The 16,804-nt window shown below is 37.8% G+C and overlaps 1 protein-coding gene across 7 annotated transcripts in view; it reads right to left on the bottom strand.

The window, feature by feature from the left end:
• The window catches only part of LOC128745362 (leucine-rich repeat-containing protein 24), a 476,411-nt gene that overhangs the window by 40,212 nt on the left and 419,395 nt on the right, over positions 1–16,804 (bottom strand). For all 7 annotated transcript variants that reach the window (XM_053842419.1, XM_053842420.1, XM_053842418.1 and 4 more), the window contains one exon: positions 4,833–4,878. The gene's annotated coding sequence lies outside the window, so the exon portion shown is untranslated. The remainder of the gene's footprint in view (positions 1–4,832; positions 4,879–16,804) is intronic.

Below are 16,804 nucleotides of genomic sequence, written 5' to 3' on the forward strand. Positions count from 1 at the left end.
TCGGATTCATCTATTTTGTTTTTAAAAACTGGCTTCCTTAAAGTGTACTATTTTGAAGGCGCGTTCATTTTATCATCCTATCATCCCAATATTTACGATAAAATTTGATGCGTTTATGATGTGTAATTACGGAAGATGTTGAAATTTTTCAGTTTACTCAAACTGAACTCTTTTTTATTTGACAGTAAGTCTAGAACTTTCCTTTGTACGGCCACATACTTTCAAGTTAACAAAGCAGGCTGGCTGATTTAGGCTGGTTGGTACTTTATGTTTCATAGCTTTGTTAAATAAATCGAAGAGCTGCATCAGTTTCTGACAGCTGCTGTTAAGCAACAACAAATCCAATTCACATTATAACTGCTTCCAGCGGAGCGTAATAAAACTACTCACGCTTAATACTACTCTTAAAAAGTTTGTAAAAACCTCCTGTAAAATACAGAGGCTACATATAACTTGGTCTACAGAAGCATTATTGTTATTCCAAAAATTGCTTTAAAAACGATCTGAAGAGAGGGCACTAGGCATTAACATGGTTTTATAGCAGTTATCATGAAGAAGTTTTCATCAATTTTATAAATTTGGTCATTAAAACCGCTAAAAGAACACAGTAAAACTCAAATTCTTGCTTTTGAATACGGCTCTCATTAAAATCGCAATGACCGCCTTAAAACTACGATAGGATATTGTGCTGTAAAACTTAGAAGTATGTAGATGATTTTAAAGTTTGGTTCTAACTCTATCCTGTAGCATGGTCCTCTTTGGTTTTAAGTAAGGCTTTTCATTGATTTGTTATAGCCTTTCATGTTTACGAGACTTAAAAGAAGATTTAAGAATATGGTCGTAACAATAGTATAAAGATTATCAAAAAACTAATATTGTTACTTGGGGCACTTCTCCAACACAGACATCAAAATGGTGTAGGCTTAATCGTCGTACGAAAAAAATCTTCGACCTGTTGGAATGGGGAGATTCTGTCACTTTTGTGTTCTAAAAACACGTTAAAACTTTAATGATGTCTTTCTCAACCAATCACGATGCGAAGATTTCCAGTTGGACAATGCTTCGTTGTTTTCCATTTTTCAATTATGCAACGTCAAGAATCAAAATTTTTCTTCATTTGGATCGACGTAGCTGATTGCCCGATCTTTCTCGAGGCCTCTTTGTTTCTCAGTCACTTGTACATCTATTATTGTAACAAAAACTCTCATAATGCTAGAAACAAACCCCTTTTTCTTCATTTGTGTCTACTCCCTTTGTCAGTTCCCCTCCTGTTATCCCCCAGCCATTTGTAAATTTGTCTTCTCGATAGTCCCTACAAATACACCTACACAAAGCCTTTTTTACGTTTTTGAACCTCCCCCTTGTTAATGGCCACCCTATTCCCCCTTTCAGAAATCCAGCAACTTGAATCAACTGCTATCATTCCAAATGCAAGAGAAATGCACCCGTGAAGCCATTTGAACCTTCCTCTTATAAGAGACCGTGCTGATTATTTTATATCAAAAATCGTGTGTTTGATAAACGACGTTTAATGAAGAACCATCCAGACGTTCTGGAGTTATGGCAGAACATAAATTCATACTACCGTTCCTCGTAACCACCTCCTGTCGGCCCTTTCGCACTCAACTCTACCTTCTGTCACATAACTAATTATGCATCGGTTTGTTCTATGAAAATTTGTGTAACCAAAACGAAACAAAGGATTTTTTTTCTCGTATACCCCTCCTTGGTGGAACCCGCTCTTTTCACACAATCACAACTGCAATTGGTCTAAGTACGGGAGAAACGCAACTCATTTTACTAATTCGGATCTCCCCTCCTTTTAAGGGAACCTCCCCCCCCCCCCTTTTGTGAAAACCAAGTTCTGACTCCCTTACGTAAAAGAACATTTGTGCCAATTTTGGAGGAGAACGGTCAGGGCGGTTTGGAGTTATGGCGGAACATGCAAATATCCTCACGTTCACTTTTATAGAGTAGGGCGGGGCGCAAGTGCGATGTTTGAAGTTGTCATCAATTTTCGTGAGATGTAAAGAAGGACTTCAACATAATATATTTTACAGAGATGCAGTAACTCAATGTCTTCACATTCAACTATAAATCATCTGTGGTAATAGTGTTTTGCAAAATAAATTCTTCTTTCTACTGATCAAGTGCCGATTCGCGCTTTTACCCCACTAGCGGGGTAAAAGTGCGAATACCGCGGGGCAAAAGTGCGAAGCACGAATCTATGAAATTAGCACAATAGTAGCTAACAAAGCCATATTATCTTCAATCTGCGTTATGTTTTGGTAAGGAATATTCTCAATTTGCACCTTTCCTATTTAACGCCGGTGTATTGCAGCCTCCGTTAGATCGAAACCTTTCCAAACGTATGTTTTTTGTTTCATCAGCGGAAAAACATTGTTTTACTTCGGCACACAGCACACAGTATTCTGCAGATTTTTCATTTCTAGTATCTGTAATGTAGTGCCTAAAGCTGTATATAATTAGCTGTACATTTTTGCCTCGTCCATGAATCGATCTTTTATCCCGTCCGCGAATCGCACTTTTACCCCGCTAGGCGCTTGACGGGGTTAGATTAAATTACGGCAAAGCGAAATATATTTTGTAAATTCTTTTCACCGTATTTTCAAAACAGATATGTGAGTGATGTAAAACGCTGCTACAAATTTTCAACAAGTAATATCTTCCTGTTGATATCGTATTTGCCGTAGAACGAAAAATTACATCAAAACCGCAAGCTGTCAAAGTAGTCACCCATGCATGCCAATGTAGTCAATTTACTCGGAATCTGCACCGATATATCATTGAATCGCACTTTTACCCGCATCGCACTTAATTGATCAGGAAATCACTAAATTATTAGCGTTGGAATGACCCTCTGTACCAGCTACCTTGCAGAAAGACGTAATACTACGTCAAAAAGTTTTGTTTCTTACATTATAAAAAAATTTCAAAATGAAAACAGATATGCAAGTGGTTGGAAGAAGGGTGGTCTCTAACGGGACGGCAGGTCATAATTTAAATTTGTGTAACAGTTGGAGGTCTGAAAAGAACGGGGTGAGAGATTCAAATAAGGAAAGCAAAGTTTTGTTTCTCTTTCTTTTTAGAAATTTCCGGAAACTTTGAAATATTGTTGAATCGGATGGAAAAGCTTAGAATTTCTTCTGCATTCACAAGATGGATGAGGTTTAATCCTACCGGCTGTAGGTTATGCATCCAAATCCATCCAGAAGAACCGGAATTACAATCAATCGAGAGTTCCACCAGGAAGTTAGTTTAAACTTTTGTTTTTTAGATTATTCATCAACGAGCTCTCTATAGTGTTGCAGGTCTTTTCGTCAGGCACTTTCGGCAGATCTTCATCTCGTTCACCTACGACCAGCATGAATCCGACGTCATTTTGACCATAGAAGCAGACTTTTGATAGTATTCAGAGCCAGTGTTGGGAAGCCCACACTCGTGTGGTCTAATTTGCTCACACAACACGCCAGGATAAGCATCCCTTTCGAACTCCCACTCTTATTTATTCATGCACTGCAACGAATTTTTGCGAGTGTGTGTTTAGCTGACAGCTGCAGTCGTAGCTCGTCGTTCGTCGTTGAAGCCCGAACTGCTGAAATCGATTACTCGCGAGTGCTCGCACGCCCGCGCCCGTGAGTAGAATCGAGGGCGAAGATGAAGAAGAAAAGGAAAAGTAATGCAAAATTTGTATCCCAGTACGCCACTAGCCTCACAGGCAGCTCAGGATTGCTCAGGAGTTACTTGACTCACGAGATAGCTATGAAGGAAGACGATAGCAAATCCTGTTCTACTGGTCTGATTCGCGTGACGTACAGTGTCGGTTGTGTTCCGATCTTAGACGATACAGCAAGTTTGTTCCGGCAAGAGTTGATCGGAGTGACTCTAGGTCCCAACAAAACTGAACGTGGCGGATGAAGGCACGAAATGGCAGAAAATGCCTGATCTCCCACCACCGAGTCGGTGGTTCAGGGCACCTGACTTCCTGTGTCAACCGCAGAGTGCATGGCCAGCCCAGTCCACGCAAGCTGCGATCCAATCGTAGATTCCTCCTGCGATTCTCCAAGAACGCTCGCGCAAAAATGAAGCATACTAATGCGTCCACTGGAGTCCTCAATCAGATGAAACAAGCGCAGCTAAATGCGTTCAGCGAAGAAATTTTATTTGCTGACGTGCCCCAAGACGACCACTGAAGTTATAGGAGCCTTCCATCGATGGGGTCGGAATCGCGACTTAGTAGACTACAGAAGAGTAATATAATCTTTACATTTTGAAGAAGATTCAGAACAGAGAATCTAAACGTTCGCGGAAATAAACTAGAATCAATGATGTAAATGCAATTGATTAAATATTGAATATTTCGGTTGTGTTTTTTGTCGACTGGATTCAATTGTAACTGTTATTATTCGGCAGGGCATTCTTCGGAGAAATGCTTACATATCATTTAGTCTTTTGACCGTAATATGTACAATCCAAAGAACAGAACAAAAGACTAAATGATATGTAAGCAAAGTGAAATTAATGTAAGCAACTTAAAAATAACATTAAAAGTGTATTTTACCACAGTAACCCTTGAAAAAGACACCAACAAAGTGTCGAAACGTCCGGAAAACATCAAACTTCAGTCTTGATCAATTTCTCCGAAGACTGCCCTGCCGAATATTAACAGTTACAATTGAATATTTCATTACAATACAATTGAAAATTAAAGGTTATGAACCGCATCCGAACATTACAGACAACCACTCAAAGCTTTCTTAATAAATGGAAGGCGAAACGCAAAGTTGCACCAAACTGAAAGTAATACGTACCGGAAATTCTAAGTTGCTTGATGATTTCGATGGCGATGGTAGATATCTGTAAAATAAAAGGATAAAATTATCAATAATTTTTCGGAACTACAGAGAAAAAATTCTTCAATTTAACTTTGGTAAGAATAGTTTAACAGTCAGTTTTTGAGTCACTTTTTGTTTCAACATTTACTGTAATTAGTATATGTGTAGAGGTAAATTGCAAGCAGATAATTTTTGTGATAATTCTATTTCAATTTCATTTGAAATTTATTTAACTTGAAGCTTTTCTTATTTCCAACACTAAATCTCACATGTAAAATAATTACATGAAGCAGAATTCCGGATCACTACTGGCACTAGCTGGTGGTGTTCGCTGCTTATCCTGAAACTGGTACCACAGCAAAATAAATACAACTCAAAGTAAATCCGCACAGGACCTGAAATCTTTGGTCTCGGTAAACCACGAATCCACATAGCCCATAATAGAGCACCAAAACTTTGCCCTCGTGAATACAGAAAGTTTCATTAAGTGACGTTCACAGCACGACGAAGGCAGCAACTTCTTTTGACAAAAAATAAATCTTATCATACGATCTGTTTAACCGAACAGAGAATAAGATAAAAAAAGAGCAACAGAGGGGATGGAAGGAGGAAGCCTTTTCTGGAAAGTGGAAAGAGTGTGTTTGCTCAGAAAATACATACTACGGTAGGGAATGCTTCGTACACAGGAGCTGCACTGCAAGCAAGCAAAACTTTTGGCAACGGTTCTGTGATCTGTTTGGTTTCTGGAACCGGCAGCCGGCAATTCATGTCTCACTTGTCCCTGGCGGTGGCAGCAGTGTTTTCCGTTCGCGATTCGCCGCTGCTGTGCTGTAGGGATATGGTTCGTGACGAATTTAAAAAAAATGGTTTTTCTTTCGCGCCAGGTTGTTGGCACGGAACGGTAACCGACCGGACAGGGAGGCCCATCTCAGCAGGTAAAATCGTTCACAATCTACACATCTAGATTTTTTTGCTAGCAAACTATTGCACAATAATGGGTTTGAAAATTTATTTCATTTGCAGAAGCGAGTTACAAACAACTCTTCTTTCAGTCAGAAAGTCGCCTCTGGATAGGCAGGCAGTCCCTGAGTAATAGGGGCAATTTATGAGCGGTTCGCTGCGTGCACAAGATTTGTTATCCCACAGGATGGCTTCCTGCCTTTATCTTGGTTTTTTTTGTTCCTCCTGGACCCCTGTGCATGGCTCACAGCATGAATGCTAAATAAATATGTATGAATAAACGACGCTAAAACATGAATCCGACTGCAGGCAGGAGCGGCCAGGAGCGACCCGCATGGCCCAGCAGAGTGACACAAGAGCAATTCGTTGCGCGGTTAGTTGATTAGCTTTGATTGTGATAGGATGATCCTCAGTCAGTCAGAGTACGGGGTTTCCTGCCCTAGCAGGACGCTAAATGTATTGAATTAAATCTCACAGAAGAGGGGGAAAGAAATTGCAATAAAATTAGGGCTCGTTTCATCGAGGGCACTACTGCACTACTGCACTAGAGCCAATCTGTCTTTAATCTGGGTAATTAAAATGAGCATAAATTTTAGGTTTTGTTTAACAAGCTTAAGCATCAGTTGTTTAGTCATTTTTTAATTTATGTTCGGATTGAGCACGCAGGGGTTTCTAATTGGCACTTACAAACGCATTTATCATTTAGGGAACCCGTAAAATGGAAATTTTTATGCTGCTGGTGTGCCAGGGCTTTTGCTTTGAATCTATTTTAATAGAAATTTAAAATTTAAAAGAGGTTTGAAAAAATGTTTGAATAAAAACTATTCTCCTTTATTCATATGTTTGAGACAATATTTATTTCAAACAGAAATTGTTTCCATTCCAAACACACTGAACTGGTGATTGAAGTTGTGTGGTGAAAAAGAGACAGAGAAAGAAACTATTTGAAGACGAAAATATAGGCTGCAAGGCTGAAAAACACGACCACCCGACACGGACCGACAGGCGAACGGAACGGAACGAAACCACCATGCAAATCTTCCACTAGCGAGTCCGTCGTGTGTCTTTCGTTTCCCGCTGGTAGAGGCGCGCGCTATGCCGCGACTAAAATTCAATTTTGATTTGTCTACACCGAATCCGAATCCATCGCACACGCCACTAGGACCAGGAAGAACCAAGGAATGAGGATTGTCGGTCGGGGTGCCGCCAGTGCCGCCAACCGTCACCATCGCGCATTGTGTCACGACGATGATAGACAAACTTCTGGCCTGGCAGCTGGCAGGAGGCGGCTGCGATTGTCGACGTGTGGACCGAAACGACGGAGACGACGGCCACGGTATTTGTCGAAGAATGTTTTTAGCGAAATTGAATTTCCATTCCTAAGTTGTTTCTTCCGTCTTGGATCTATTGTGAGATTCAATTCCCAGCTCTGTTCCATTTATCATCCTCCACCAACAACAAACCCACCCGGTGTTTACCTTGCATCCTCGGTTAGAAAAGCTTGTTGCTGTTCGACGGCTAGCGCTTGGGAATTGCGCCGGATAAGTAGACGAACGAACACAAGCTGTATCGCTTTCACAATCGAAACAGCGAAGGTGTGGTTCCTCAGGAGTTGCGAGATATGCAAACGTATATTACGGCGTGTTTCATCCGCGTTACTCTTGCACGAATTGGTAGCGAGATTGCTATTTGAAGCATCCTGATAGAGCAAATATTTGTCTCAACATTTGTTTCGCGGTTTACACTTCCTTAGTCTGTGTTTGCCACAGAAAATCCGAACAAATACCTCCACCGAGTTGGAGCTCGGAGCAAGTTTCCTCAGAAGGATGGGTGATGCTTTCAATATTTTCCGGAGGAAAAAAGGACTGCTAAATAGGTGTTGAATTCGAAGCTCTTGCAGCAGAGTCGTAAAAAATAAGGAAGCCATCGGCGTGCCATCCGACTGTGAACAATATCAAAAAGATGGTCGGTCTTGCTTGCTATCGCATCTTGTACGCCGCTGGGCGCTGAGGTTCCCTTCGGGAGGACATTTTTCAAAACCCAACTAAATTGGAATTTCGGCACCCCAATTTGTGCCCAAAACCCGTGAACAATGTGATCGTTTCGCGCTACATATCCAGCGAAAGCCGGAGCGCCGGAGGAAAGCCGGTAGCCTTCCAATAAATAATCCGTATCAGATAAATGCCGGCAAATCGGCAGAGCCGTGCACAAATGCGACGGCCGTGTGGCAGCAGTCCGGAAAACAAAAGATATAATTTATATTCCACCGGATTGCTTCCATTAGCAAAATTGAGATCGCCGACGGACCGACCGACCGCCCGACCGGTGTGTACCGACCGCGCGGTGGCGATGACCAGTGAGGAGGAATGACACTCCGAGTCAACGGTAGCAGTGCAAATCTTAGATTGCTGAGCTAGTCGTTTAGGTTAGATAACTAAAATCTGGTGTAGATATTTTGCGCATCTAGTGTGTATCGAGGATGTGGGTTTATATTCAAATGGCTATTCAAATTAAGGGTAATCATCATCATAATCGATCGTAATTATCATCATAATCGCAAAGTGTTGTTGTTGAAAATGGCTTGGTCTAAGCAGAATCTTTGCATTTTTAAAAGCTATAAACCCAAAACCCTATTGCAAAATTTAGATTCAAGTTTATCATCAAATTAGTGCATTAATCTATATATATAATCTATATATATAAAAATGAAATGTTGTTCGTGTGTCCGGTATAGACTCGCAAACCGCTCGACGGATTTTTATGAAACTTGGCATACATATTGCGTTTGATGTGAGGAATGTTGTTAGCATGATTTGAGACCCCTACCCCTTCTAGAAGGGGGGGGCTCCCATACAAATGAAACACAAATTTCTTCATAACTCGGGAACTAATCAAGCAAATGGAACCAAATTTGGCATGTGAAGGTTTTTGGAGGCAGAAATTTTTTCTATGGTAGATTGAGAGCCCTCTTTCCTCTAAGAGGGGGGGCTCCCATACAAATAAAACCAAAATTTCCTCATAACTTGACTACTAATCAAGCAAATGTAACTAAATTTGGCAAGTGGGGGTTTTTAAAGACAGGATTTTTTTCTATGGTTGTTTGAGACCCCTTCCCTTCTAGAAGGGGGGGGGGGCTCCCATATAAATGAAACACACATTTCTTTATAACTCGGGAACTAATCAAGCAAATGGAACCAAATTTGGTATGTGAAGGTTTTTGGAGGTAGAATTTCTTTTTCTATGGTAGATTGAGAAACCTCCTTCTTTTAAGAGGGGGGCTCCCATACAAATAAAACACAAATTTCCCCATAACTCGACAATTAATCAAGCAAATGAATTTGGGGTTTACTGGAGGCAAATTTTTTTTCTATGGCGTATTGAGATTCCGCTCCTTTCTGGAAGGGGGGAGGGCTCTCATACAAATTAAACAGAATTTTTTGCAATATTTAAAAAGTAATCGAACTCGCGAGTGTTGCCGTCCATACTAAAATATAAGATAAATTTGGAACAAAATTGTTAAGAATAAATCGCTGAAGCCTAAATAATGGGTTAAATTAAATAAAAGTAAGATAATATAATACTTATTTTAAAAACAAAATTGAAGAGAAAATTCATTGTTGAAATGAAAATATGAAGAAAATAATGTTGAGATTACACTTAGTTTATGGTTTCTGACCAGTTTTCAACTGATTTCAATCGAACTGCACTGATATTTTATTACGATTTTGTCAACATTACCATTTTATGGGTTGGTGATAGAACCCAAATCGTTCCGTTGGACTTGCAGTTCGAGTCACAAATGCTGATGCGTTGGATTAGAAATTTGCGGCATGATTTAGGAATATCTTAGGTTGTCAAAAAGAAAGCTCTAGGTTGCAAGATTACAATTAATCAAGTCTTCAGGATTATGCATGTACCCCCTTTTTAGAATGGCGTAGCAACGCGCGCCGGGTCCTCTAGTTATTTATATATTACACACATTTTCAAAAAAAATTCTGAATCTCCTTTCAATACAGAATGTCAAAATTTAAAAAAAAATGCTCCATAAGATATTCTTGAGTAATGATATATATTTTATTACACTCATAGCAGTTCTAGTTATAAAACTGGTTATAAAACCATTTTAGCATTTCCTGAGTGCAATAAAAATTAACTTGCAATTGGGTGGCATCGCTCGCGGAAATTGCTGCAAAACCGAATTCCTCTTCTCAAAGATTCTCAAGCACATACATCATAAAGAGACTCCAACATCCAGCAATTCTTTTGTTCTATGACTCGTACTCGAAACGCAAATTTATTGATACAATTTTTAGAGTGTATTTTTCAGAGTTCTTTGAATACTACTTTTGCAGTTACAGAGGAAATTACCACTGGGGAGTTGACAACAGGGGTATGGTGCCTCACAAGGGGGGTGGTTCCTAACATGGTGAGAGGCCCAAATAAGTAAAAGAATAAAAGAAATAGGCTTCGTGACAGAAGGGTGGGCTGATTGGAAGGGAGCCAACAGCAAAGAGAGGTTCGAAAACGTAAAAAAACTTTGCCGCACTTCACAGGGATTACCGAACAGAAGACACATCTGTAAGTGGCTGGGGGACAACAGGGAGGAGCTGACAAAGGGAGTAGACGCATTCAAATGAAGAAAAAGGGTTTTGCTTCTTGTATTATGAAAATTTTCGATACAATAACAGATGTACAAGTGGCTAAGAGACAAAGGAACCCCGAGTAAGATTGGGTAATCAGCTAGTATACTAATATATTTGATGTTCCTGGCGATTTGAAATTGAATTTTGATTTTAACTGTTTTATATGCATATTTTTTCGTTTAGAACTACAATACATTAAATGTATTGTAATTTATTATATTTTTAAGCAGTAAGATATGCATATAATGTATCAGGAGCCAAGATAGGGCTCCTGGCCCCCACCTCTGGCTACGTGGCTGTACTAGGGTGTTCCTCAACGCAGCAACTTGGGACTTCTCCTGTTGCTTTTTAATGATATTGCTTTACTGCTATTATGCCATAATTGGCTGCATCGCATCTCTCACAAACTTCCTATAAGTGGGAAGAAGAGCGTAGAAATACAATACCTATACAAAATTGATCCTATTGTGGTTACTTGTAAAACTGCAATTAACCTGTTATTTTCGTAGTGCAATTAATATGGTTACACCCTGACCAAACAGATTTATTGATGCTATTCGGAGGAATATTGGAGTTCAACAACGATTTTTTTTTCACGCGAGGCCATATTGCCATACTTTTTAAACCCACAAACAAAAAATCATCAAAGCAAAGCGTTACAAACAAATTAAATTTTTCGTGCCAACAATCACTCGACACAATCGCGGACAAGATAACACTTATAACTCTTACAAAATGTCATGTTGTATTGTTGTCAATGTGTCATTGTCACATTTTGTACGAGTTATAAGTGTTGTCTTGTCCGCGATTGTGTCTAGTCAAAGTGTTAGTTGCAGAAAAAAAGTTATTATCAATCGGTTTTCAAATCACTGGAAGCCCCTAGAATGATTTTACTAGAAATTGAGATTGACTAATTGAATATGCTTATTTTGTTAAAACAACTACATTTAAGTCTCTTTCTACACGTATTTTTTACAATCTTCGAGTTAATGCAGTTTTTTCAGCGATTTTTTAAATTCAAGTTTTTTTCGACGATCTCAATTTTAAATAACTTTTTTGGTTATTTTTGAATTAACGTGGTTTATCACGACGATTTTTGAATTAACGCGATTTTTTACGACGAATTTTTAATTAACGCGGTTGTTTTAAAACGGTTTTCTTCCACGCGCCACGTATCCCCCATGTAAAAAATACTTGAGTGTACCTTTCAAAAATTGCAAAATTTCGTAGATTTTATCTGTCAATCATAAAATAAAATAAAATATTATGCGCATATGCTGCGCAACAACGGAAACTGCTGCAAATTATCATTTACTCCATCGAATATTAACTTCAACTTCAAATTAACTCGTCTAAAATAAAAGCAATGTTTATAACAAGGAGTCACAGACCGGATAACTTGCCCGATCTGATAACAAACTGTGACACAATAAGGTATGTTGTGAAAGCCTAGAACCTTGGTATTAGCTTTCACAATAATTTAGAGTGGGACAAACAAGTCAATGCGCAATGTAGTAAAATTTATGCTGGATTACGGCACCTAAGGGTTACTGCTGGCATGTTACCTACTACTATCAAATTGAGAATGTTTAAATCCCTGTTATTTCCTCATTTCTCCTATGGTTGGAGCCGAATTGATTATTAACACATCAGTACAAGTAAAATATAGATTACGAATACCATTGAACTGATGTGTTCCATGGGTGTTCAACCTAAGTAGATATTCTAGAGTATCTCATTTACAAAAACAACAAGTATCTTTTGAGAATTTTTTTAACTTTCGTTGTCTCTCTACATTGCATAGAATTATTCGTAATGGCCCTGATTACTTGCGTGACAAATTACATTCTTTTCGTAGTTCACGTGTTAGGGATTATATATTACCGCAAGCAAGTACCTCGCATTACAGTGGAACCTTTTTCGTACGTGCAATTGTCTGGTGGAATCAGCTTCCTCTTGATATAAGAGTGATAAGCTCTCCAGCCGGATTCTACCAAGCCTGCACCGAATGGTTGGAAGGAAGGAATTTAAATTAGAATAAAAGCAAAATTATGTTGAGTTTCAAAGTTAAAATGAAAATGAAAATCAAATTGAAATAATTCAGGTTAAATAGTTGTAAGGTTATTTTATGTTTGTTTTTTTTCTCACCAAAAATGTGGTTGTTCGTCCAATTGTAGAAAGTAATAAGAAATAATTCTTACTCTACAAGTATTAGTAAAATAAATAAATAAATAAATAAATAAATAAAGGAATATTTTATTACAGTCAATATAAATCTAATCAATTGAGATGATCTGACCGTTAAACTTTAACTTTTCACGGCAATGCATTTTCAAGCTAACGAAGCTGACTGACTGATGTAGCTTCTTTGTCAATTAACAAGCTTTATGATTTATAACTTTGTCGAAGAAAGCGAAAAGCTTCCTTAAACTATGGCGGTTTGAGCATTTCCGGTTTTATTGCTGCTATCAGAATAACGTGGTAAGACTACATGAGCTTATAACTTGTTTCTTGAAGAGGTTATAAAAACCTTCTGAAGATTGGGCTACTAAATTAGTAGGCAGTTTCATAGTGGTAATAAGAAAGTTCTGGTTGAGCTCATAGTTTTATCAGCGGTTTTATGAAATTGGTCATGAAACCCACCAGAGAAACGCAATAAAATTTAAATTGCTGCTTGGGTTTCGAGAAACACTTTGAGGTAACAATATCAAGGGACAAGGCACAACACGTATCACTCCTACAAAACATTTGCACGTTAACATTGACTGTCATACTTTCCCAACTCTTTATGTTGAAAAAAGGAGTAGGATCAATCTTTTTTGGAAACTGGGAGTCATATTCAACGAAACGATAATACATAGGCTACATGCAACAAAAATCACTACTGCGGTTTCTCAAGGTTCTCAGTTAGGATCTCTTCTTTTTATACCATACGTTGATGTTGATATAGGTTTCCGTTGCCGTTGATTGAAACGGTGTGAAAGCGTGCATAGAAACCAATACTGATTTCGCACCTTATTTTTGGCTTCATTTCAAATATTTTTTTCTCGACAATACGCTAGACGATTCGATTCGAGTTTTTTGCATTCTAAACATTGCACTTTAAACAATTACAGTTCGGACTCGATTATCCGGGGATTCGATTAACCTGGGATTCGATTATTCGGGGATTCGTTTATCCGGACTCGATTAGGCCATTGCAAATCATTTTCAAAATTTTTGTCAGCCCCCCTCCCCTGGATATTGGCTTGAAAATCAGGGGGCAAATAAATTTGCAGGATGAGTTTAATTTTATAAAATCAGTTGTCTGAGGGCTCTACACTCTGAAAAACTCGAAATATGAGTGTACGAGTTGAGTTAACGCTTCTAGCACGAAATAGAAATGGAAGTTCAAACAGTGGAATTTCCGAAACTCGGCCAAAAAAAATTTCTCTCGTTTTTGTGTTTTTGTTCGTAGATTTTTGCATGAAAAATAACAACGTATTTATTAAAAGCAAGAATAGATTTGGTTTTCGCGTTTAAATTTTAAGTAAAAATGCCTAAAATCCATATTGTTTTTGCTCGATTAAAAAATTCTCTTTGTTTTTTTTCGCCCCTCCCCTTAAAACTTTTATAGATATTTGTAATGGCCTTATCCGGGTGAAAAAAAATTTTTAAATTTTTTTTTAATTCACCTCCCTAAAGTATAAAATTCTTTTCCTATGTATTTTTATCAGCGAGTAATGCAGATAATGGTGTCAATTTTTAATTTTTAAATTGTTGCGTGGTATGATTCATCATTAACATCACCAAAATAATAATCATCATCATAATCAAAATAATCATCAGCAAAATCATCATCAGCATGATCATCATTATCGAAATCATCATTTTGATACCATTTATGGTAGCTTCAAGTAAAAAAACTTGGCATACAAAGAAAAATTGTGCTAAAACAAAATTGATTAGCGAAGAAAATCGTAAGAAAGGCATTTTCTAACTTTGGGGGAGATTAAGCAATACTAGAAATAAATATCTGACACCTACAAATAAAAAAACATGACACTCAAAAAAAATTTTAGTACCAAAAATATGATTCCGAAATGAAAAATTCCAAAACGACATGAAAGTATATTAAATTATCTTGTGTTTGTCCCATCCTTTTTTAAAAATTCAAACGCACAACAAAATGGCGGACAATCAAACATAAAAGTCAAGTTTAGTCGAAAAAATTGACTTTAAACATTTCTAAAAAATACCTAAATTGCAATATCGAAAAAAGGATGGGCCAAACACTAGTTTTGTTGGCTTTGAAAAAAAAGAAGCAAGAGAATTGGTTAAGCCGTTCTTGAGATATTTATGGTACCGACTTTGAAACCCTGGGTTCGAGAAAAACGGCATTGAAGTTTTTATTCGCTGTGCAATCGTTTCAGACAAACGCGGTACAAATAGCTATAACTTTGTCAATTTTCGGAATTCATCCAAGCCGCAAGATAACCGAATCTACCATGGTGAGAAATTGGTCGTAAGTTCGAATCTTAGTAAAATTAGGCCATTCAATGAATGGATTGCGTTTCAGACCACTCTACAACCTTTCTTCATACGATACCAATTTTACGTCTCTCCAGGGCACATCACAAGCGTGATACTAGCTTGAGGAGCGCAAAAAACGATTTGTCCATGAACTAACTTGTTCTAATTTCTAATACCAAGAGCGAGATTTATGAGTAATTTAAAACCTCCTGCTATTAAGAGTTATGAGTACGGTACTGGTAATGAAGTCTCTCGTCCAAAAGCGAGTGTTATAACCAGTTACTACCCTCCCTAGCACTAGAGGTGAGATTGGTATTGAAAAGTAATTAAAACATGACGGTAAACGAGTAAAAACACCGATACTCAAGCACGGATAACAAGTAGTTCACTGCAGAAGGATAAATGCAGAGAACGAAGTGCGGAATACAGAAAAACTCCTGGATCTCACAATAGATGAAAATATTGGTCGCAGTGATGATGTCCATATAGAGGAAGAAATACAGAAAGAGAGAAAACAAGATGTTTTTATAAGGATTGCAACGCCGGTTTGGTGTTTGTTTAGAATATGTATTTTCTTGTAGTCTTATCTGAATGAAGAACATTTTACCCCAACTCTTTTTCAGCACACACTGAGGAATTTCGGGTAAAACTTTTTCGATTGTTCTGTTTTCGATGTTCTCATTCGAGTCAAACTACTAGAAACAAAGGTGTGTTGCAAAAAAATCAGAATGTTTGTGTTATGGATACGACCGTAAGGTTGACGTACATTAGGAAAGTTTTTGCTAAAATACCTTCATTAAAAAATATTTTTTCACGACTTTGATTTATGAACATATAAGGCAATATAGCGCAAAACAAATAGTACATAAAAATAATATTGTATTCTTCCCAAACTATCAAAACTATTTATTATTCTAGAATAACACAAAATCATGAGTTTTCCTGACCTTTAGAACGTATTTGTTTAAAACTGGTTAGTATTTTACCATATTTTTGGTTAACGAGTGATTTTATATTACCAAAAAGAAAGCTTTTGCTAGAGACAAAAATCGTGGAATGCCCAAATCGAAATTTCACTCCCAATAGAATTTTATAAAATTTAAATCTTGGAAATAAATTATTAGTTGCATTGCAATGTCAAAGTAGCCAGACTGTGTAAAGTTGTATCATCTGTGCTTGGGAAGTTGAAAAATCTTGGAGATATGACTTTAATATTTTCAACAAAATTTTCAAGAGCGAGTAAAACCAATTATCTCATTATCTTCGTCCGCTGTTGCACTGACAAGGATCGAAAGCAAACAGCTTTTAAACTATTCAATATCGTTCCGTTCCGTCCGAACATGTTTTGTCCTGTTTCTTGAGACAAAACTATCAAGGCACAAAAACAGTGCTTGAGAAAAAGAGAAATCGTGGAGAAAAACCGATTTACTCCTCATCAAGCACACATTTGTTTGTACCTATACTGACAATAATGAAGCTGATGTCTGTGCTAGCGAAACACCTCGTTAACCAGTGGGTTAGGATGTAGAATTGGGCTGTTCCTGAAAAAAAAAAAACGGCAGAGCACGAGGAAAAACGTGACAAAAACTGGACAAACGGGATAGAAAATGAGAAAGAGATGAAAAACTGGCATAAAAAAAGAAAAATCATGACAGAATGGGAGGAAACGACGTAAAAAGAGAAAAAAATAAAAAAGAAGAAAACGAGAGAAAAAAGCGACAACCGGGCGAAAAAGAACAGATGAGATAGAAAAAGAGGGAGAACGGTTGAGAAAAAAAGGAGAAAATGAGAGAAAAGAAGGACAAACGATAACAAAAAAGAGAAACCCGAGAA

Source organism: Sabethes cyaneus, chromosome 1, assembly GCF_943734655.1.
Source record: "Sabethes cyaneus chromosome 1, idSabCyanKW18_F2, whole genome shotgun sequence".
NCBI lineage: Eukaryota > Metazoa > Arthropoda > Insecta > Diptera > Culicidae > Sabethes > Sabethes cyaneus.